This window comes from Lactuca virosa, chromosome 7 (genome assembly GCF_052849685.1).
Source record: "Lactuca virosa cultivar CGN04683 chromosome 7, Lactuca_virosa_CGN04683_v6, whole genome shotgun sequence".
Taxonomy (NCBI): Eukaryota; Viridiplantae; Streptophyta; class Magnoliopsida; order Asterales; family Asteraceae; genus Lactuca; species Lactuca virosa.
This window is the reverse complement of record NC_136432.1, coordinates 152753838-152778235: the sequence shown is the minus strand read 5'-3', so window position 1 is coordinate 152778235 and position 24398 is coordinate 152753838.

The following is a 24398-nucleotide window of genomic DNA, read 5'->3' as shown; positions in this document are numbered from 1 at the left end:
AAATCTTCTAGTATCTTTTATGTTTAAAAGTACCCCATGCATGCTAGATAGGTTATGGACCTTGGAAAATTATTTTGCATGTATTTTAGACAAACATAGATCCAAGGTTTCTAGGGTTGCATGAACACCTTAGGAGTGTTAGTTTGCTCAAAACCCAACACCTACAAGCCTAGTGAATGCTACGGCTACCCCACAGTCTTGCAACACTTCCTAAGAATACTTAACCAAAAACAATACGAGTCGCACCCCCAACCTGCTGGACCTAACATGCGTTTAGATCGTGCTTCAAATCCCAAATCCTTCATCAGACAAGGACATGCAGAGAGGTTCTAACACAACCCTCAACCTGAACCTAGACACGAACCCATAAAGTGCTACTACCGATGCTTCACGCTCTCGGACGAGATAACCTGAATCCTCAACATTTTCCTCCCTGATTATGACTGAACAATGAACATTATACAACCAAAGCTGTCTCTCCACTTGCTCTAGAATATAAAACTCCTCCTTGATTCACACTTGGAAATATTCTCATTAATCTAAACGATTCTCCCCCGCTTGGATTCAGCTACACTCTGCCATCCTCATAACCATAGGATCTCCAAACCAACTCTCAACCTCACTACTCCACCATTATCATCCTGAGCTTACCAAAACTAAGATTCCATGACCAATTAATCTAGGGTACACACACACCCCAAAGCCAGGTTAAATCCTTCGCTATTTTTGTGGAAAAACATTGTCGCATCCAAAGCACCTTCAATTCCAAATTCTTGAACAACCTCAACTGATGATGCAGAACGAATAAACCCACTATCGGAATAGATGGATAACCCCTTCAACGACTCTCTTATTATTGTGCAACACCCAAACAAACCTGCATCAACCACACTCGTAGGTTGATAGATCACAACTACTTTTACCCTACTAAAGATAGCAATCAGTTCAATAAGCTAAACAGCCCTTCAACTGTCATCCAATCTGAGCGGCACATGCACATCTGAAATTTATCTTAGTTTTCCTAGAAGGGACAGTCGCCTACAACGAGATCCTTGCCTATAAGCCTCCGATGCGAGGACCACACTCACATCCTTGAAAGTATGAATCAGACAACAATTCACCGTGCACTCGCGTTATGACCAATCCCTTATACCCCCAAATCACGAAAGATCTCAACCATCTCGAATTCCAAAAATCCAATGAACTTACACTGTAACTCCCTCCGAACCATTGCGCCGAAACTATCAAAATCGTTTTGGATGCTGAAACTTCAAGCAGAACACTCAAGTACTCCCACCTAGGGTCCATGCTATCACTGATCGTCACCTCCTGACCTGACGCCTACAACTGGCTCGACCAGGTACCTTTCAAACATGATTCTCATAATGCAAAACGGCACATGACAATCCCTCGAAATCTAATAACCACACAATCTTAAAGAAACTCTGATCCTTTGGTGAAGACTTAAAAACATTAAACATGGTGTCTTACACACACAATAATCATAAAACCACGAACATGAATAATAAAAGCATAAAGGAGTTGAATACAATACGTACCTGCGACGACATCTGGCGGAGCTCTGGCCTCCTCGGCTTGCAACTGAAATGCTCGGCTCCCCACCACTGGAGCCTCCACACTACCTTCACAGCCATAAAAAATTGCAGTATAACTGGAGTAGGTGCCCACGCCGCTCCACCCGCCAATCCCGGACAGTCGGCCTTCTTGTGGCCCACCTGGTTGCAGTGAAAACAAACCGAACATTGGATTCTATGAGATATGGACTGGTGCGGAAGACACCCTCCATCTCCTCAATCCAATGTGAACTCAGAACCCTGACATTCCTCCCACAAACCATAGAAGGTTGATATGTAGCTATGTCGACGGGTGACGTGATGAACTCGTATATCCCCTCATCAATCAGCTCAGCACCAGAGCCTGAACCTAAATTAGAACCAGAACCTCTTCCACAAGTGCTCATCACCATACTAAAAAGCAACCATACAATGATTTGAACATACCTATAGAGTCCTCATCCTCCCGGCTTCTTAGAGTCCTCATGACTTTTCTTGATTCGAGTATGGATCTTGTGCTTTCAGTGGTACGGGCCCAATACTACCTTCCACACCTATCCACACTTTCCTTAAAAATCATCTCGAATCCTTTAAGTCACCTTATCATACTGGTACTTCCAATATCCTCTAAACAGTGCACCACTCGCTCTAAAGCACTTCCTAGGCTCTCCTAGGATCCCCACATCACCCTGCCATCAGCTGTTGAAGAACTCCTACTAATGTCGGCTAACTATTTCATGAATACAATTACATGCAACAAAACTTAAGTAATCATTCGACTAAAAGACCCAACCCTACAACAGTTAGACTCAGATAAGAGCTGTACAATAGGGTTACCAAATCAATCACTCTAAGATTATTTAACCTTTGCAGCATGTAACTTAACATATTCATGCAATACTTAACTCACATCAATATGAGTCATACTAAGCACAAAGCAAGCAACATTCATGCAGAAGAACTCAAAAGCCACTGAACAATCAAAGGACATCCTCCACTCACTTGCTGCTATGATGCTAGGAACTTCCACTAACACTGCCGATTGCCTTATGCAAATTATACACAATACATGATCAAAGATCAAGAGTAGTAACATAATGCCCTCAAAATCAACGGACCGTCGTGCTTACAGTTACCAACATAATGAGTAGTAACTTTAATATTATTTTAATAATCAAAGGGCTTCTGGCCCATCATTATTAGGTGGTGCCCTCCCTCTTTGAGGTTGAGGTTTCAAGTCCCTTCGTGGACATATATGAAATTAGGTTTTATTAGCTTAGAAGTAGATTAGATTTGCCGGTTCAAAAAAAATTTATTTTAATAAACTTTGTTGGTGTTTATAAATAGCCTAGCAGTCAAGGCGGTTTAAGGTGTTTTCTCTTCTAAGTGGAGTGTTTGATCCTTCTCACTCCCCTTTTTCGGCACGAGTAAAAAAAAGTCGAACTAAGGTAAAGAAAACTTTTTTTTTAATATAGTTTTGTCAGTTTATGTGAAAATAAAAATAGGCATCAGAAGAAAATGTAAAGGTTGGTTCCACCCGGAAAATGACAATCGAAGGGATGGAAACGCTTTACCAAATTACATGTAATATAGTGGTGGTGAATAAATACAAAAAGGATTTGGGGTGGTGTTATTGTTTGGATCCACAAGCTGATAAAAAAATACTAAAAACAAAACATAAATACATACGGGTTTCTTGATATTTCATGAGAACTTGACGACACAAGCTGTAGAGCTCATTTTCATCATTTCTAATTCCTTCTTGACCCTGACCATTATTTGCTCCTTCGAAGCTCGTACCCAAGTCGACCACCAGATATCCATCATCTCCAAAACACACGCATACTTCAAAACACATTTGATGAAACATATTTCTGAACTATAACCATGAAAGTTCTTCAAGGTCACTGTCCTGAGGCACTTCAACATGCATACAGGTGTCGAAGACCAAATTGAATGCTTCTCATCAAGGGGCATGTATGTCTCAAATCCCTGTACAACATTTTAGAAAACCTCAGATTAATATCATAATCATAAATCATGGGCATGATGTTTTAATTTTGGATATAGAATAATCCACCTCAGGGATATAAATAGATTCTAGAACTGGACAGAAATAAAGCAATCCCATAAGTGCCCTATAAGTATGATACTTGATTGCTTCGGTCAACACTAAATGGCTCAAATTTGGAAAATGAAGCGGCATGTTACCTGTACCAATAAGAGACTTCGCATCGAAAAGAAAACACAAAAACACAAAAGTCAGATTGGCAAGATTATACAAAGAGATGAGTTATGATATATTCCATTTAAGATGTAGATTAGCTTGCCAATTACCTCCATAATCTGATTACATACCCCCAAAGACACGACAGATCGTAGTTGTTTAAGTAGATCAACAACTCGATATGCTCGTATATCATGAGAAGAATAAATGTGAAGGAATGCTTTGACCATGGACGATATATCATTCAAGAGAAGATTGATGGATATCCAAAGTATTGAAAAAATTGAAGATTTACTGCATCAATCTTGATCTTAAAACTAAGATCACACCATAACCATAGCTTATAGGTCGACCTATTAGCTATGGTCAAGCTCTTTAAGGTGGAACTCGAAATCACAATATCCGTCAAGTTCATCCACTTGCAATCTGATAAAACCAATGCTTCAAGTGATGGACAGCCTGAGAAAAGCTTTTCTGTAGAATCAGCATTCGGAAATGCAACCAAAGATAGGTGCAAGATTTTCACGCATGGAAAAGAAACGTGAGATGGGAGTTCAATAACACAATCCATTCTTAATTTCAGGCTAACCAATGATGTGTTATGAAACATAGACTGAGGAATCATAGATGGATCTACTTTCACTAGACAGAGATCAAGCTCCTGAACATTGTGCATGATTGCATGAGAAATCCATGAATGTATTTGAAATGAAGGTATTTGAGATGCATAATAGGAACCACATATGTTAGATGAAACTTTTTCAAATTTGATGCATCCTGTAACGCGAGGACTCTTTCTACAAAGTTCTTGAAGGAAGTCGCATCACACTGACGCCAATTATCAACCTCTATGGAAAACAACTTTGCATCATCAAAGTCAAGGTTGGGAACGGAAGCCCACAGGTTCTTCCATCTAGTAGATAATATGCACGTCTTTACAGCTTCTACTGTGGGCATACACGACAGAATCTGATGAAGGATACAATCAGGTAGATTGCTGATATGATCGACCATATCACCTATATCTTCAATTTCATGTTGCTCTTGGCCTCTGTATTCGCTCATGGTAAGCCTCTTAGATTTCCTAATCATGGCCTACAGGCAAAATGTCAAGCTTAAATTAAGTAAACTGGGCATTCACGAAAAACAATTTAACTAGATCATAATGGTTTTATTACACAAGCAAGATGTTGAATCCATTGCCTTAAACAAGGAACATTTCAGCACCTAATGGACAAATCAGGCACTTTTAGGACAAAAATCAATATACATTTCAATTTACAGCAAATAAACTTATGAAGAATAGTCCTTGAGTTGTGCCCTAGTGATAAACTTCTAAGTTCTAATTATCATGTATGACAATTAGGCTGGAGGGAGTGGTGTCACCGTAACCGCACTCCCTTCACTGCCACATGCGCGCCACATCATTTTTTACCACATAAGTGTGGTTTCTTGCCACACCCAAGGAGTGGTGCCACACTTTTTGTTTTTTTTTTAAATAATTTAATCAAATAAAACTTCATTTAAGAAAAAAAAAACATTACATTGTATTACTTGGGTTTATTTTTTTTTAATGGATAAAATCTTTTTTTTTTAAAAAGATAATATTTCATTAATTAAAAATAAAAATGCCATACATTGCTTAACTTAAAAAAAAACCTAAAAATTTAGAAAAGCAAATTAGAAACATAAAACCTGCAACTAAAAAAAAACATACACACACACACACACCACACGATTAAAAACTTGAAAAAAAACTAGAAGTTAGCCAAAATAACTTGAAGCTCGTCCTTCATCGCCAAAATAACTTGAAGCTCGTCCCCGGTCATATTCGACGTATCCATCGATAGTACTCTCATGTTGCTGTCCCTTTGTTTCCGAAGCTCTCTTTCAGAAGCAATTTGCAAAATCCTGTCCATTCTATCTTTTATACCCTTCATGTCGGCCCCCATTTCTTTCAACTCGTCTGAATCCGACGCTTTGCCTTTGCCTTTGCTTTTTTGCTTTGTCTCTTCCCATTGGTCGGGAAAGTGGTGAAATTGGAACAGGTTCATCTTCGTTCAGATCAAATTGAACACGTGCATCTGATGTAGTGTGGTCGGACTCAGATGTTCTGCTGCGTTTTGAACCACTGTCGATATGCTCGTCTGATGTTTTGATGTTTTGCCATTTCTTGTTATCTTTTACAAAATTCCAAACTTCAAGAAACTTGAAAGCCTTCAGGTTTTCTTTTTGATACACTTTCAGCGCTTTCCTCAAAATCACATCATCGCTTTCTCCACTTTTCCATTGACGTTTCATGTTGGTATACAAATCATTAAACAACATGATTTCCTTGTTCATCTTCCCCCATTTCGAGTACACTTGATGTTTTGAACGGTATTCTCCACGGTTCATTCCTGTATGAACCTATGTAAAACGCGAATCCAAAAGCGGTCATGCTTTTGGTCTTTTCCAGTCGACGCATCTTCTGAAATATCGATCCAAGATTGTGCCAACACTAACACTTCTAGGGGTTCCCAACTTTTAGCCTTCGCCTTCTCTTTTCTTTTAGTTGCTGCTCGAGTGGGCTGAGTTTCTTTAACGAATTCCGGTTCGGAATCAGAAACGACCGTTTGTGGTTGTGCTTGTGTTTGTTGAACAAACTCGGGTTGAGACAAAAAATCAAATGGATTAAAATTTGTGTCGGGTTGTGGTAGTGATTGTGGTAGTGGTTGTGTTTGTGGTTGTGGAAAATACGAAAGCATACCGCCATAGTGGTAATACGGAGGCGAGAAAATCGGTTGATCAAATGAAGGTATTGGGGTTGTGGTGTTTCTAGCGAGTGTTTTTTCTTTGGAGGGCCTTTTGGAAGAAGACATTTTGAAAAAACTTTGAAGAAAAGATAGTTAAAGAGATAAGTAAATAGAGTGAAGTTTTTGTAAAAATGGTAAGTATATATAGGGTAAATTAAAAAAAATTAATTCTGCTAATGGACCGTTCAACGGTCAAAAGATGCCCCATCCAATCAAATTGCACGGCGAGAAATGGCCACATTGCGGCCTAAACCGCAGGAGACCGCGGTCAGAGAGCGATGTGCGCGACTGAGGTGGCAAAACCGCGGCCACTCCCTCAAGCCTTATAATTCCTAGATACAAATGAGTTATAGATGTTGATCCTCCTTAACACAGATTGTACATCAGTGTAGAAGGTGTATGTAAAGGCTCCTTTGATTCATTCACTTCTACTGAAGTTCCCAGAGACTCTAAATCGAAATGTCAGGATCAGTAAACGATATTCAGCTTCCATATAAACAAACTAGGAACAGTTTGATTTCTTAAAGAATGCCTAGTCCCCATATAAGATTTTCCTATACATTTGCACATACTTGAATATAAACACATACAAACAAGAAGTAGAGATCTGAGATTGTTGATGAGTTGTGCTTGGTTTAAGGGACATGTTTGTTTATGGAAGCAACATGTTTACTTGAAGTCGTCTGAACTAAACGATATTGATATGGTTTTAATGGACGAGAATATATCAACCTGTCATATAGCTAAGTTTTTCTTTTTCATTTTTGTTTGCATTGATATATGTTTTTTTATCCTTCCTTAGTTCATAATAAACACCATCCCATTTTAGTCATATTTGATTAGCACTGTGTGAAAATTAGCTTCCTTATTCTTTTTGTTGCATAAACAAATTTATCTTAACCATTTACGTCTTTAGATTAGTGTATGTTAATTGCCCATGCATTGAAATTGTAAAAATTTTGTTGAGAAGCAAACCAAATTGTAGTTGAATAGTGGATATGGACATACTGGTGTCCTATATACGCTTAATTAGTTCAACATTTTATGACTCCCTCTCTTTATTTCCACTACTTCATTCAAATACCATCAATCGAAAAGAAATGCAATGAAGTTATAAGCTTGAACAACATCAAATCTAGACATAATATCAAGTGATATCAACTGCAGATTCACTATACCAAAAATTTGATGATATTTATATACTATTACAAAACATAACATTTGAACAAAACATCTTTACATAATAACCAACCAAACGCAATCATTTTGACAAGCATAAGTAAGTTTAGCTTTTCAAAATATTTGGCATATTGCATATATAATTGTTTAATATTAGTCAATTTGGATGACTTCATTTCTGCCAATTCCTACTTCACTTGCCAATCTTCTCTTCTTGCTTTGTGACTCGCCAACAAATGACCCTTTGAGGAAATCAATCTTCCTCTTCGTGGTATTGCATATGCTCTTCAAACTCATCAAAACATCATTAAATCCATCTTCAAGATCCAAATCAAAGTTTCTACCATCTTTCCTATCCAAATTCTTCCACCAATCATAGTACCTCAATGAAACCCCACCAAGAAACGATCTTGATGGAACGAAAAGCCTCACAAACTTGCTCAAATTGTAACTAGACAGATCTGCAGGAATATCTTGATCAAAACCAAATTGCATAGCCACACGATGAGGTAGATAATTCGCCTTACAGTTGAGCCCATTAAGCTCACAAGGTTGTAAAAACCGAACAAAAGACTGCAATTCATCATCTAAGTTCATAAAATCAGATACAATCTCTCTAGAATCATGGTAATACGAGGGTTGGACCCAGTTTTTCACATCAACAACATATGGTCTCCAAATAAAATTTTCAGGGTTGATCAGATGCGAATGCAAAAGGGTTAAACAGACATTTGAATTCAAAGTATGCCAACGAGCTAATCTGGGTTCACCTGCACAAAGCTCATTAGGGGGTTTTGGTCCTATGATTGGAAACCTTTCATACGCCCAGATCTGAACCAACTGAAAAGGACCTAACAGATTGATACAATAGTTTGAAGAATCTAACGATTGTTCTTTAAAAATTCTCAAATTATGGTAAATACTAGCTAGAATTGCAGGAGCAAGAGCTAATTTGACCCCCTGTGACAATTTCACTGCGATTGGGAAAACGTGTTTGCCTATTGAATCACGATCTAAAGAAGGGAAGACAAACCTCGACAACCACAATGACAGAAAAGCAATGTGTTCGTGTTCGTGTTCGTTTTGTTTGGACATGAACATTTGAATCCACTTTGAATGCGAAGCTTTTTTTGATTTACTATTCACCAAATCCGACCTGAACCGATTCATTTCCTCAACTTTTTTCCCTGAATCCGCCATTAAAGCAACATCATCAACAGAATCCCCTATAACTGAATACCCACCAAGGATCGTTACATCCTCTAAAGTAACTGTAGCCTCACCCCATGGGAAAACGAAGGTGTTTGTTTTTGGGCTCCAAAACTGTAACAAAGCTGGAATTAGGTCATGGTTACAGGTGACTTCGTAGATAGAGCTCATGATGGAGTCGGAGATACCCGAATTTACCCAAAGGGAGCTGTATTTTCCGGCCATTTGATCGACCCATTCCGCCCATTTGTTCAGTGGATGATTCCAACCTTTGAAGAGTGGGTTTGAGTGCTCGGTGGGTCTGAACATGGGATCAACAGCTTCTGTGAGGGATTTAGCTACTGGGTTTAGGAATCTTGCGATCCTAGGAGCAAAACAAGCATTTGTTAGTGAACCCATATGTTCGACCCTTTCGTCACAGATAGATGATGTATGTTTAGATAATCTGATTGTTCGCTCTGATGGTTGGCTCGCCATTACCGTGTGAGAGAAATGTTATGGAGTTTCGAATTTCAAACCAGGGGAAAGCTCAAAGCTTGTATCGAATTTATATTTATATCATTAATATGAGATTATTGGTTTCTTACGATGCTTTTAAACAGCTCCGGCGTTTTTCATCGTTTCAAGGCTTGTAACTGTCGTCAAACTTTATCAAAACAATACCTTAACTCATTAACTCATATATATATATATATAAAAATAAATAATATTTCAAAATGCATATAAAAATATTAATTATATACAAAATTGTCGCCTTAAGTTCGCAAAAGCTCGAAAAAGCTTCATGTTTGACATTGCCGCCAAGTCATGCCTCACGTTATTTAGAACATTGGTTTCTTATCTCAAAATAACAAGAAGAGTAAATTATGGTTCATGTGGTTAGGTCGAATTTTCAGTTTTGGTCTTTAAGTTTAACATTTGATAGGTTATATCTATATGGTTTCGAAAATTATACTTTTGGTCATTGGTCCTAAAAAGACCAAATTATCCCTTTTTGTTTTTTTCTTTTTCTTTTAACAATTTATTAAAATTATTATATAATTAATATAGATTATTTATAAAATTATTTTTATAGTTTAAATCAATTATCTAAACTAAATAAAATCATATTATTATTATTATTATTATTATTATTATTATTTACTTACTTATTTATTGCTTTATTTATTTATCTTTGTTTTTGTGGTTTAAAAATCTTTTAATATTTTTGATGTTTTATTTAAATATATTTTTAATGTTCTTTTTTTTTTGTTCGTCCAATAATTATTTAATGTTGTTTTTTGTGTACATCATTCATTTATATCTAGTGTTGTAAAAGAACTAAACGTTCGGTGAAACATTCATAAACTGTTCGACGGGAAGTTCGTTTATGTTTTTTTATTTAATAAATGAACGAACATGAACAAAAATTACCGTTCATTTAGTTAAACGAATGAACATAAACAATGGTCTCGTTCGTTCATTTATGTTCGTGAACGTTCGTTTATGTTCATTTATGTTCGTTCGTTTAATTTATTTATATTCATTTATGTTCAATTTTTTTATTATATTACCATAATATATGTTCGTTTATGTTCATATTTTTCTGAACATTCATTTATGATGTTCGTTTACGTGAGACTTGGGGTCTCACGACGTGATGGTTGAATGACCCCGTTTATGGTTAGCTTCTTGGAGCTCACGGCGTGGGAGAAGGCTTCTCACGACGTAAGGTTAGCTCTAGTGACTTTTCATGTTTGAGTTGACTGAGTTGAGTCGAGATGAGTTGGAATCAGACCGAGTGGGATCTCACGACGTGACCAAGGACTGGTCACGACGTGAGGATGGATAGTTGACATTTTGGGCTTTTGGTTGGGCCTTTATGGAATTGGGCCTTGGGTGTATTTTGGATTTGGGCAGGTTATTGGGTTTTTAGTGCATTTGAGTTTGGGTCTTGGTCTTTGCGCCAGTTGAGGGGAAGGTTAAAATAATCTTTTACCCTAGGAGTCAGGATTAGTGAATTAAGTCCCGATTATGGTTATGATCTGATTATTGATCATGATTGCATTTGATTGGTTAGCGCGGGAATTCTCTGGTCCAGTAGCTCGAGCATCTGTTGGACTGTCAGCAAACTAAGAGGAGTTTGTTCATTATACTGTAGGACACTAGGATACGTTATGTTCCTGTAGTCTTTTTGACTCCTGATGTATGTGTAATATGCCTGTGTTCCTGTTTGCTATATGTGTGGGGGTGAAATAGACCCGGTACAACCTTGAGCTGACATATGAGTTGAAATAGACTCGGGGGTGAAATAGACCCGACACAGCCTTGAGCTGGCAGATATGTATGGTATGCGGTATTTTGGGGAACTCACTAAGCTTCGTACTTACTGTTTATGTTTAAAAAAAATTCAAGTACTCCCGGTTCGTGAAGGAAGGGTTTGGCTTGATCGCAGCACATCCACCCATGTTTCTGCACTTAATGATTTTGGGAATTATACTATGATAACTATTATACTTTGATATACTTTTGAATGATTAAAATGATAAAATGGTGTTTATTATTGAACTAAAAATGAAAATTTTAACTTATAATTTTGGGATGTTATGTAACGCCCGTAGATCCGGGCTAGTCAATTTAGAGACGATAAACATCAAAAATGACTTTTTGATGGAAGATTATTTAGAAAGATTAATCTTAACAAAGTTGTAGTATATGTCTCAAGGTTTCCGAAAATATAAAGAACGCCGAAATCCGAGTTATAACGAAGAAGTTATGACATGTCGAAGTTTCGCGACAGAACCGGCACGACACAGCGCGACGTAAATAGTGAATTTACGTTAGAGCGATATTTGGCCTTATCGATCTAAACAAAAGTCGTAGAATTAGTTAAACCAAGCGCGTGCATAAAAAGAATGCCCAAATCTGACTTCGTATGAGGAAGTTATGATTTTCCGAAGTTTCGACTTAGCAGTGTGCAGCCCGAATACTCGATTTGAGATCGAGCGGTTTTTAGCCGAAACAATCTAAACGAGAATCGAAGATCTCGTCAATGGTAGTGCAACGGTAAAAAGACAGACGAAAACGGACGTTGGATGAAGAAGTTATGAATTTATAATGGAGTTTTCCTGTCCCGACCTACTAAAAATAATATAATAAAAATATAATAAAAATAAAGTCAAAATTAGCCAATGGAGTCTAAACGAGAGTTGTAGAGCATAATCTCACCTTCGCGTGGATATAAAGAACGTCAAAAACGGAGCTCGTATGCGAAAGTTATGAATTTCTGAAGTTCGGGGCGTGAACCCCAAGGCTGTGTCAGTTCACGAGGTGAATATTAGAAACTCACGAGGTGAACAGATGATGGACGTCTTCCAGGGCAAGTGGCCATGACGAACGCAATGACGTATCGAGCTCACGAGGTGAATATTAGAAACTCACGAGGTGAGTCAGTTCACGAGGTGAATATTAGAAACTCACGAGGTGAACTCAGAAAATTCACCCTATAACTAGAAATCGAGGGTCAGCCGAGTTTGGTTGCTCATCTCTTACTCTCCCACTCCCGATACTCTCTCTAAGCCCTATTTTAACCCCCCCGAATCCCCGGTTTCATCCCGAGACACGAAGCAAGTCCCGAAGCCCGAAGATCCCGAGAAGAAAAGAGTTTCCGAGCCGAAGCTCTGCCCGCGAGAAGCCCGGTGTGTGAAGAGATCACGGTTTCACCGAAGAACTACTACTCGAAGAGACGCAGTGCTGTCCGAGAATCATCTAATCAAGTGAGTGTATAGTCCCTTTCTTAAACACGATAATAATACAAGTATTGTTTGAATGTATTAAGTATATTGTTGTTTATATGTGTGAGTGTATAGTCCCTTTCTTAAACACGATAATAATACAAGTATTGTTTGAATGTATTAAGTATATTGTTGTTTATATGTGTGAGTGTATAGTCCCTTTCTTAAACACGATAATAATACAAGTATTGTTTGAATGTATTAAGTATATTGTTGTTTATATGTGTGAGTGTATAGTCCCTTTCATAAACACGATCTTAGTACAAATATTGTTTGAATGTATTATATCTATGTTATGAGTGAGTGTGTAGTTATTTTCTTCTAACACATAAATATGAAGTATTTTCTATGAAATACGTGTTTATATATTGTTGTTTATTTGAGATGAGTGCGGAATGGATGTTTTATATAGTTTTTAAATAAGTTAAACTGTATATGTATTTTATATCTACGAATATGTTGGGTAGAACATGGGTAGATGAAATAGTTGGTGTGTGATGAAATAATGTGATGAGGGATAGGTGAGGATATAATGGTGATGATAATTAGGAGATGATAGGTAGGTGATGAATTACGAGTCCAGGCGATGTTGTGGCTGCGTATTCATGCGATGATAGTCTAACCCTTATTATAATTTACGAGTCCAGGCGATGTTGTGGCTGCGTATTCATGCGATGATAGTCTAACCCTTATTATAATTTACGAGTCCAGGCGATGTTGTGGCTGCGTAATCATGCGATGATACCCTAACCCTTACTAGACACATATTGAGGGAGTGATCCCCGAATTAGTATTGTCTATGCGATGTAGGCGATGATCCTTAGGAAAAGTTCTTAGGAACAAACATATAAGGAAATAAGATGTAAGGAGATGAGAAGTAAATATGATATAGGAGATGACCGTTAGGATAATATCTTTAGGGAAGATTAAATAAAGATAATGGGGATGGGTAATTGGGTTGATTGTTTGATGATTAAATATAATAATTATATTATTGTGGGTTGAAAACCCTATACGCTCACCAGGCTCCCAAGCCTGACCCACTCAGTTTTCTTTGTATTACAGGTAATGACACAAGAGTATAAGTTGGTTGACTCGACGAGAGATTTTGGATTATAGGCCATTAGATATAAATAAATGTTGTAAGGCCTATATGGTACTGTTTATGCTTTTGGTCTGTATCGGAACATGACATCCCGAGATTTTATTATTTAATGAAAAGTACATTCTCTTTGAGAAATGTTTTGATAAATTTTTATCATATTTTGTTTTTGGGACAAATTCCGCAACTATTTTCTTTAAAAAGATTACTCTGATTTATAAAACAAAGCATAAACAAATCGGTCTTTTCTGGCTGTGAATTTGGGGATGTCACAGTTGGTATCAGAGCATTAGTTTAAGCGAACTAGGAATTTGTAGGAAATTTCTAGACTTAAACTTAGAATGCTAAGCAATGATTGTGAGATGAGTGTCTACCATATTTTAGACATGAGCACTAGTATATTTTAGGAAAGTTGCCTAAAATGCTTTTATGTGCTAAATGTTATATGTTTGCCATATATGATGTTATTTGTTCGGATCTATGGTCTGTTGCCGACCGGATCTGGAAACCTTATGTGTTTAGGATTCTAAGCGTATGACGACGTCATTAGAACTAGCATGTAAACGTTTCGGAGTGATAAGGAGATTTATACGTCTATCGTAAATAAAGCTTTCTTATCTTAAATTCTCGCCCGGTACACCGAACGTCTGCTTGGGTGTACAAAATGTTATGGTGGAGACTCGTAGAGAATTGAGTAAATGGAGGAAATGAAAGGCTTATGATAGTGAATGACACTTATCGGAAGATATCTTAAGAGTGGTATCTTGCCTTTAGAATATGTCTGATAAAATAACGGAACGTTTAGGGGAGTACGGTACGTCTGAGGTACACCTCCGGTTGGCAGGATGGTGGAACGATTGGTGTAATTCTTGAAGTTGTCCCATCGTCTGGAATTTCCATCACCAACCGAGTCGAAGTAGAATTGATGATTGAAGATACGCATGGAAGAAGTCCTAGTAGAGTCTAGGAAAATTTCTATGATTATTTGGACACATTCGTATGTGTTAAATTGTTTTGTGAATTTAGGACTTGGGGACTGCGGGACAATACTTGGGACGAGTATGAGTAGGTGTGAATAGTAGTAGAGATCTATACTACTGGAAGCACAGGACTCACACTTGGATCAGGGAAAGTCACAAGGTTACCAAGAAGCTAGTGACTGATCTCGTTTTATTCAAGTATGTCGTTACCATTGTTTCGGTAGTGACTAAGAAGATGATTGATATTCTGACCCTAGCGGTCATATCAAATTGAGTCCGACTACGATGAGTTTGTTATATGGTTTAGAGAACCAAGTTCGAGGTAGCATCTGACTCAAGTCAGAAGATTGAAATCAATGCGGTCGATAGCATCACGCTCGTTGTTAAAAGAAGTTTGCAGGTAGAAATGTTACAGGCTGAAATGTGATTATATCACATTAGAATATGAAGGAAGGTATATTCCATTCTGGAATTGAACTTTAAAAAGACCGAGTCTAAGCGTCGCATCGTGCGATGAGAGGTCAATAGAGCACGACCCATCGGTCTGTTACAATAGATAAAGGAAAGTATTTATCCTAATAAAAATAAGGAGTCCACAATAAGGACTTATTTGGTAACTCGAAGGTTACGATTGAAAGTACAACATAGTACGATAAGCAGATGCAAGATTGGGCATCGTCTGTGGTCAAGAAAGCCATAGAGTTAAATACTCTTTCGAGGAAACATAGAAGTTACGGTTATTACCTAGGATGAAGAGATAGCGTATGGAATCATTATACAAGTCCTATTTTCGTTGATGATTCCGGGACGTAATCATCCTAAGGGGGAGATAATTGTAACGCCCGTAGATCCGGGCTAGTCAATTTAGAGACGATAAGCATCAAAAATGACTTTTTGATGGAAGATTATTTAGAAGGATTAATCTTAACCAAGTTGTAGTATATGTCTCAAGGTTTCCGAAAATATAAATAATGCTGAAATCCGAGTTATAACGAAGAAGTTATGACATGTCGAAGTTTCGCGACAGAACCGGCACGACACAGCGCGACGTAAATAGTGAATTTACGTTAGAGCGATATTTGGCCTTAGCGATCTAAACAAAAGTCGTAGAATTAGTTAAACCGAGAGCGTGCATAAAAAGAATGCCCAAATCTGACTTCGTATGAGGAAGTTATGATTTTCCGAAGTTTCGACTTAGCAGTGTGCAGCCCGAATACTCGATTTGAGATCGAGCGGTTTTTAGCCGAAACAATCTAAATGAGAATCGAAGATCTCGTCAATGGTAGTGCAATGGTAAGAAGACAGACGAAAACGGACGTCGGATGAAGAAGTTATGAATTTATAACGGAGTTTTCCTGTCCCGGCCTACTAAAAATAATATAATAAAAATAAAGTCAAAATTAGCCAATGGAGTCTAAACGAGAGTTGTAGAGCATAATCTCACCTTCGCGTGGATATAAAGAACGTCAAAAACGGAGCTCGTATGCGAATGTTATGAATTTCTGAAGTTCGGGGCGTGAACCCCAAGGCTGTATCAGTTCACGAGGTGAATATTAGAAACTCACGAGGTGAACAGATGATGGACGTCTTCCAAGGCAAGTGGCCATGACGAACGAAATGACGTATCGAGCTCACGAGGTGAATATTAGAAACTCACGAGGTGAGTCAGTTCACGAGGTGAATATTAGAAACTCACGAGGTGAACTCAGAAAATTCACCCTATAAATAGAAATCGAGAGTCAGCCGAGTTTGGTTGCTCATCTCTTACTCTCCCACTCCCGATACTCTCTCTAAGCCCTATTTTAACCCCCCCTGAATCCCCGGTTTCATGCCGAGACACGAAGCAAGTCCCGAAGCCCGAAGATCCTGAGAAGAAAAGAGTTTCTGAGCCGAAGCTCTGCCCGCGAGAAGCCCGGTGTGTGAAGAGATCACGGTTTCACCGAAGAACTACTACTCGAAGAGACGTAGTGCTGTCCGAGAATCATCTAATCAAGTGAGTGTATAGTCCCTTTCTTAAACACGATAATAATACAAGTATTGTTTGAATGTATTAAGTATATTGTTGTTTATATGTGTGAGTGTATAGTCCCTTTCTTAAACACGATAATAATACAAGTATTGTTTGAATGTATTAAGTATATTGTTGTTTATATGTGTGAGTGTATAGTCCCTTTCATAAACACGATCTTAGTACAAATATTGGTTGAATGTATCATATCTCTAGGTTTGTCCACCAACTTGGACCTCTACAAACCTAGAGATATGAGTTGTTACTATGAGTTGGTTATACATTGATTGCACGAAAACACATTGGTAACCCATGGCTCTGATACCACTGTTGGGTTTTGAGCATTTTAACACTCCTATGGTGTACATGCAACCCTATAAACCTTGGATCTATGTTTTCTCTATTATAATGCAAATATTAACTATTCCAAGGTTTCATCCTAACTAGCATATTATGAAGCACATATACTACAAAGTTCTAGTTAGATGACATACCTTTTGATGTAGCTTGATGTCTTCAAGCTTTAAGAGCTTAGCCCCAATAGTATGGAAGCCTCAAATGGAATCACAAATCACCAAAACACCTTGGAAGAACTTGAGAGAATATGTATGCACACTAAAATCAGCCCACTCTTATTTTCACACACTTGTGCCAATTTTGTGAGCCAATGACCCCTTTATATATTATGGAGGATTAGGGTTACATCCATGTAAACCCTAATACCCATGACCTTTCATTTACATAGGATCCATGGGTTAAAAGCTCCATGGACCATCCATGAAAGCTTAGCCCAACCTAAATGAACTTGGCCCATTCCATATATATAAGAGTCCATATTTAATTAGTTCTTTTTGATCACTTAATTAATTCTAAATTAATTCTTGATCAATACTAATTAAATAATATGATTCCATATTAATATATTAGAACTTATAATATATTAATATAAATCATAAATATACTATTCTCAAAAGACTATCCATATAAATTATGCCGGTGAAGTGCAACCCAAATGGACCATGCCGGGTCGGGTCAAGTACATACCAAATATAGTTATGGACTTAGACATTAATCCAACAGTCTCCCACTTGGATAAGTCTAAAACTATTATTGATTATGACTTCAAAACCTAACTGGCAATCGTAGCTCTTAAAGCCGCTGTCGAACTCTGACCTTGTCAATGACGTGTCCATTAGATAAGGGATCATATATTCCTTCATTCTAGATATCATATGGACTCAGACATGGATTATAATCATTCTCTCTGTCCATTTGTTGTTTCCCGATTTTCGATTTATGATGACTGACTGATTGAACAAATCAAATCAGTCCTGGCTTGGCCAAGCACTCACATGTGTCATCGCTAAATCATCGAGGGGCCCACAGATATCGCTTTTATCCCGAAGGTAAAAGGAATGGATAAACTTCGACTCATATGGCTTGTTCTACTACTTGTTGAATCATACACAAAGGCACGTTTTATAACATCGAGTTACCAATGCGTTTTCGTGCAATCAATGTATAACCAACTCATAGTAACAACTCATATCTCTAGGTTTGAAGAATATAAGATATTATCGTCTCATGATCACTCGTGATAAAATCCATGAAGTGATTCAAATGAGCGTGGGTTGAATCCAATACTCAGAACTTATGAGCACTCCTGAGTGTTGTAGCACCACTTTGTCCACCAACTTGGACCTCTACAAACCAACCCATGACAGTCTTGATTCATATCTACTTCCAACATATGACCAACTGTGGATGGTTTGAATAACTTAATCATTCAGGAAGAGCGACTTAGTTATTCTGGAAGTCAAAACATGCAAAGTGAAACACAAGAATAAATGAATCAAATATGGTATCAAACCCTATGAATATAAATAAACACTTTTATTTATCACCATACTGATTAGTCATTATTCATTGTTTCGGTTTTATCAACTTTATACTTGAATTAAAAACACTAGTTGTCCCTGTTGGATTAGTGTCTAAGTCCATAACTATAATTGGTATGTACTTGACCCGACTCGGCATGGTCCATTTGGGTTGCATGGCATCGGAACATTTGGATAGACCGTTTATGAGGAAAAGACATTTTGTGACATATTAATATATTATAAGTTCTAATATATTAATATCAAATCATGTTATTTAATTAGTATTGATCAAGAATTAAATTGGACTTAATTTAGTGATCAAAAAGAGACTAATTAAATATATGGGGATTGATTGTGTAAATCATTCATTCTTATATATGTGGGCTTATGATCCAAGATTCATTTATGTTGGGTTTAACCCATGTGGTGATCCATGGATACTCCATGGAGGTTAAAACCCATGGAGCATAAGGAATGGGTAAAGTCATGAGTTACATGGTGTAACCCTAATAGCCACACTATATAAGAACCCCTTTAGTTCAAGAAATTGGCACTAGTGATACATATGTAAGAGGGCTAGCCAATTTGAACATGTATGTCTTCTTCTCATGGTTATTCCAAGAGTTCATGATGTTGTGTGAACCATTTGAGGTGTCACACTTGGGGCACTAGGCTCTCAAGCTTCATGGAGTCAAGCAACAACAACAAGGTATGTATTCTATCTATTTTAGTATCCTAGTATCAATGTTTTGATATGCTAGTTAGGATAATACCTTGGATAATCATATTTGCATGTATAATAGAGAAAACATAGATCCAAGGTATTTAGGGTTACATGTACACTTAGGAGTGTTAGAATGCTCAAAACCCATCAGTCCCATGCTCCAAGCATGTACACTATGTTTTTCTTAAACAATAGCTTTGCCATACACCAAGTATGCACTCTATGTTTGTCTATGATCCTTACTTTGTGAAATAAACCAATTGAACATAATTTCAATGATTCTAATTTCACACTCCCAAATCCTTATCGAAAAATGTGAGAATTTCAAATTCCTATCATTTATCGAAATCTGTTTAGATTTTAAACTTATATGCACTGACCCTCCTGTAATGAATATGTACAAAGTCACAAAGACTTGTCAACAGTCATTATAAGGTATTCCAATGGAGATCAACTCCATGGAAACTAAGTCTCATATTCAAAGTACATTGCTTTGGACATGCTTCTTGCATTAAGTTTTCTAATCTTACACAGATAACTTCCACCTATGGAGACAACTCCATATTCTCATTTTGACTATCACTTCTGAATAAGAGATGCCTTTTTTCAGAATATGTCAATATGGTCCTTCCAAAATTAGCACTATACTTCCAACTGTCCCTGAGCAACCAATCTTTGGTAAACGTCAGATTGTCCTCGACAATTGCTTAATCATTTTAGTCATATCCAATTCTATACCTTTTCCCTTCTTAATGCCTCTGGGCATTTGGAAAAATTTAGAAATGACAAATATTATAGCACATGCAATCGATCCTGTACCCAAAGCAAATGGTACACGATTCATGATGTCTCACATAAAGACATGATTCTAGACCAGTCTTTTGCTACAATATTTTTATTTGCCATGTTTTCAAAATTTGACTATGAAGAGGGATGTCGTAATCATGGAACGAACCATGTCCAGTAAGGTTCGATTACACCTCTCTGCTACACCAATCAACTACGGTGTCCTGGGTGGCGTCAATTGCGAAACGATTCTGCATTCCTTGAGGTAGTCGTGGAATTCAAGATAAGCATTAATAGAACCCTTTTCATTATAAAATGAATATCTAAACCCTTGTCTATACAAACCATGAAAAGAAATGATGTTTCTTGCCATATCTGGCGAATAGCAACAATTATTTAAATCTAATCCTAATCCATTACTAAGCACTAAAGAGTAAACTCCAATCTTGGTGACAGGCGACGATCTTCTATTTCCCATGATCAAGTTTATCTTCCCATGCTCCACATCCCTATTTCTTCTTAGGCCCTGCAAGTCAGCACAAATGTGAAAACCACATTTTGTATCAAGAACCCAAGAAATAGCATGTGATGAATCATTAGATTTAATAGTGTAAATACCTACGTAGGATGGCTTAATCTTTCCATCCTTGATGTCTTGCAAATATTTCGGGCAGCTTCGTTTCCAATGCCCTATTTCATGGCAGTGATGGCACTCTGCCTCCTTGGGGTTGGAGTTGGGTTTAGCAGAACCAGCCTTGGTTCCACTAGAAGAGGTGCCATCATGGGAATTTCACTTATGGTGGCTCTTTGAGGGAGCCTTCCTCTTCTTACCCTTTCCTTGCCCAATTTCCAAGACTGGGGCAGCAGCAGGATTAGGAGTTGATGCAACAGATTTGTCTTTGAGGTTGCTCTCAGCAGTCCTTAGTAAGCCTTGAAGCTTGCTCAAAGTGACCTCCTCCTTGTTCATGTGGTAGGTCATGCGGAACTGGTTGTAGCATGGAGGCAAGGAGTGAAGGATGATGTCAATTGTCAGCTCTTCATCAAAGTTAACATTTAACTTTAGCAGGCGATCAACATATCTCTGCATCTTTTGCAGATGAGCAGTAAGGGACTCTCCGTTACCCATTTTGGCAGTGATCATCGAAGTGATGATCTCGTCCCTTTCTTGCCTAGCGCTTTGGTGGTACCGGTCCATCAGATCTTGATGCATCTCATAGGGATACATGTCCTCATAGGACTTCTGGAGTTCCGCATTCATAGTCGTCAGCATGATGCAATGGACTTTCGTAGCATCACGCTCATGGGCCTCAAAGGCAGCGATCTCTTTAGCTGAGGCGGTGTTGATGTTGATTTCCTTCAGCTTCTCATCGAGGACATACTCTTTGTCTTTGTAACGAGTGACCATTCGGATGTTACGGATCCAATCATTGAAATTGGACCCGTCAAAGATCACTCTCCCACACAAGTTCATGAGTGAGAACGAGCTAGAGGAATTTGAGCCGGAAGCATTGTTGTTCCCGTTAGACATCTGAAATAGAAAAGAGACAAGTTTGATTAGAAATGAATCCCCAATTAAACACCCAAATGAGAAATTAGGGCTAGGATCCAACAACATTATTTACAAATTAGAAGAGGGATGCCGTAATCTAACAAGCAAATAATTTGAAGGTAAGTGAATGACGATTCACTAATTTCCACCATGAAAAACAAATTAAAAATAAGTTTTAAATGTATTGAAAACTCCTAGATCTTTTGAGATTCATTGAACTTTTCAATGACATGTTTAAATCTCGATATGACCCTCAAGTTTGTGACTGGGATGCCGAGGATCACAAAGCGGGTGTGAATAACCATGCAAATATACATGGTTCCCCCAATGTTACAGTCACCTATTCGACGTGTCGGTTAACCACACACGCTCCATCGAACTATGACAAACATCGAGTCACCCTTTGCCACCTTTTCTTAGAGCCCAATTAGTGTGCCGGTTAACCACACACGCTCCACTAACGTCTTAGCAAGGGTACAAAGTATAATTTCATGGAATTGCATCAATTCACTTTTGCCTAAAGTAACTAAGATTGGGAATTTTTCAAAAATATTTAGTTACTTTATAAATTCATTATACTTTTAATGAGGAAAGGTTTGCCCTATCCTACCCGTTCGGCTAACGACCCTCCACCAATCAAGGAAGCGGTGGGTGAGAGTGGACACCCATTAAACGACCATTTTATAGGCCATAACCTTATACCCCCCTATAGATCGGCTTCGTGAATGAGACCTAGTAACGGTAAGACTAGCATTTAAGTTATACATATACAATAATTATTCTTATAATATTATAACAGTATAGAGTGAATTTTAAACTTGTAAAATTCTAGGGTTTGGAATTTAATTATTTCAAAATTAAACTTTTAATCCAAAATTTAAATTCCAAAACTTGAGGGCAAGTTTTGAAACATTTCAAAATCATCTAGATCAAAATTCAAATAAACAATTAAACAATTAATTTGTGGTTATCTAAATTTGACCTAATCCATTTTTATGCAAGATAATTCATCAAATAATTCAAATAATCATATTTTATCATATAAGGAAATAATTATTTAATTAATTGGAAACTATCTTTTATTTTGGCAAGGATAATCACATAATATATATAAAATCGGATTTTATTAACCAAAAACAATTTTGGTAATTATCCAAACCAATATAAACCCAAAAATCTGAGATTTGTGCCAACTGACTCACATACTCGTCGAGTTGCCTACTGGACTCGGCGAGTCTGCCAGGCAGACATAACTCACGTCATGAACTCAGTGAGTCACGTCGCGAGTTGGGTTTTTTTTTCCAAAAAACGAATTTTCTTTTCTACTATGGACGAATTAATGAGCATCAAATACAATTGAAACTAAAATAGGCTCTGATACCACTGATGGGTTTTATACAAAAGAACATCCTATGTGCTAATGCAAACCCTAAAGCTTGGATCTAGGTTTCACTATTGTACATGCAATTCATCCAAGACTTATAAACCCTAGATCTAGTATACATATTTCGAAATTATCATATAAAATCAGATCTAGATGATTACCTCTTCAATAATTGCGTGAATCTTCTTCTCTTGGAGCTTAGAGTCACAAATGTCACTCCTCTAATGGCTTACAAACACCACAAGCAAAAAGATGATATTGGAGAGAGGGGAGGAGGCACAATTTCGGCTATGAACTCTTCTATGGTTTCCACTGGCCGAAAACTGATGCCCTAGGGGTCTATTTATACTTGTGCTGCTAGGGTTTCAGTCAAAACCCTAATGGACATATTAGGCCTTAAGCAGTCCAAGGAACCTTCTGGAATAAGGCCTCTATGGCCGAAATTAAGATTGACACATCCTTAATTTTGTCCATGCCTAATCCATAAGGCTTCTCAGCCCAATATTCAACTATCACACAATTGACAGTTCTAGTCCCCTTTATTTAATTAATGTCATTTAGCCACATAATTAATTCTTAATTAATTATTGTCTAATATTAATTAAACTATATGATTTCTTATTTAATATATTATTCATATAATATATTAATAAACCATAATAATCTCTCTCTTCATAAATCATCCTATCTAGTTGCTTTGGTGAAGGCAACCCAAAAGGACCATGCACAACCGGGTCAAGTACTTACCAAATATAGTTATGGGCTTAAGCACTAATCCAACACATATTCCATACCAAATTTGCAACAAAACCTTTTTGGTACACACACAACCTTTCAATCGATTCCTACCCAACAACCACCACCCGCACAACCATCGGAAGAATTTGATACTGAAACTCAAGCTGAAGGTAGTTGGAGAAGGAAAGGGAAAAGCAAAGACAATCAAGAAGGTCCACAATGGTGGACACCCAAGGAAGAATACATTGTAGCGTAAGCATGGTGTGTGACATCAAACAGTAACACTAAAGGATATAGTATAAAGAAAATGCTTTTTAGGAAGCGGCGCTCATAAAATTTCATGCTTTGGTAAAAAAATTCCATACCACAACACCGATATGCTAGGTAGCAAATGGTGAGAACTGAACTGGAGGTGCGCAAAATTCAACGGGATCTACAACAAGCTTTATTCGGAAAAGGAAAGCAGTTGCAATGACTTCAATTTGTTTAA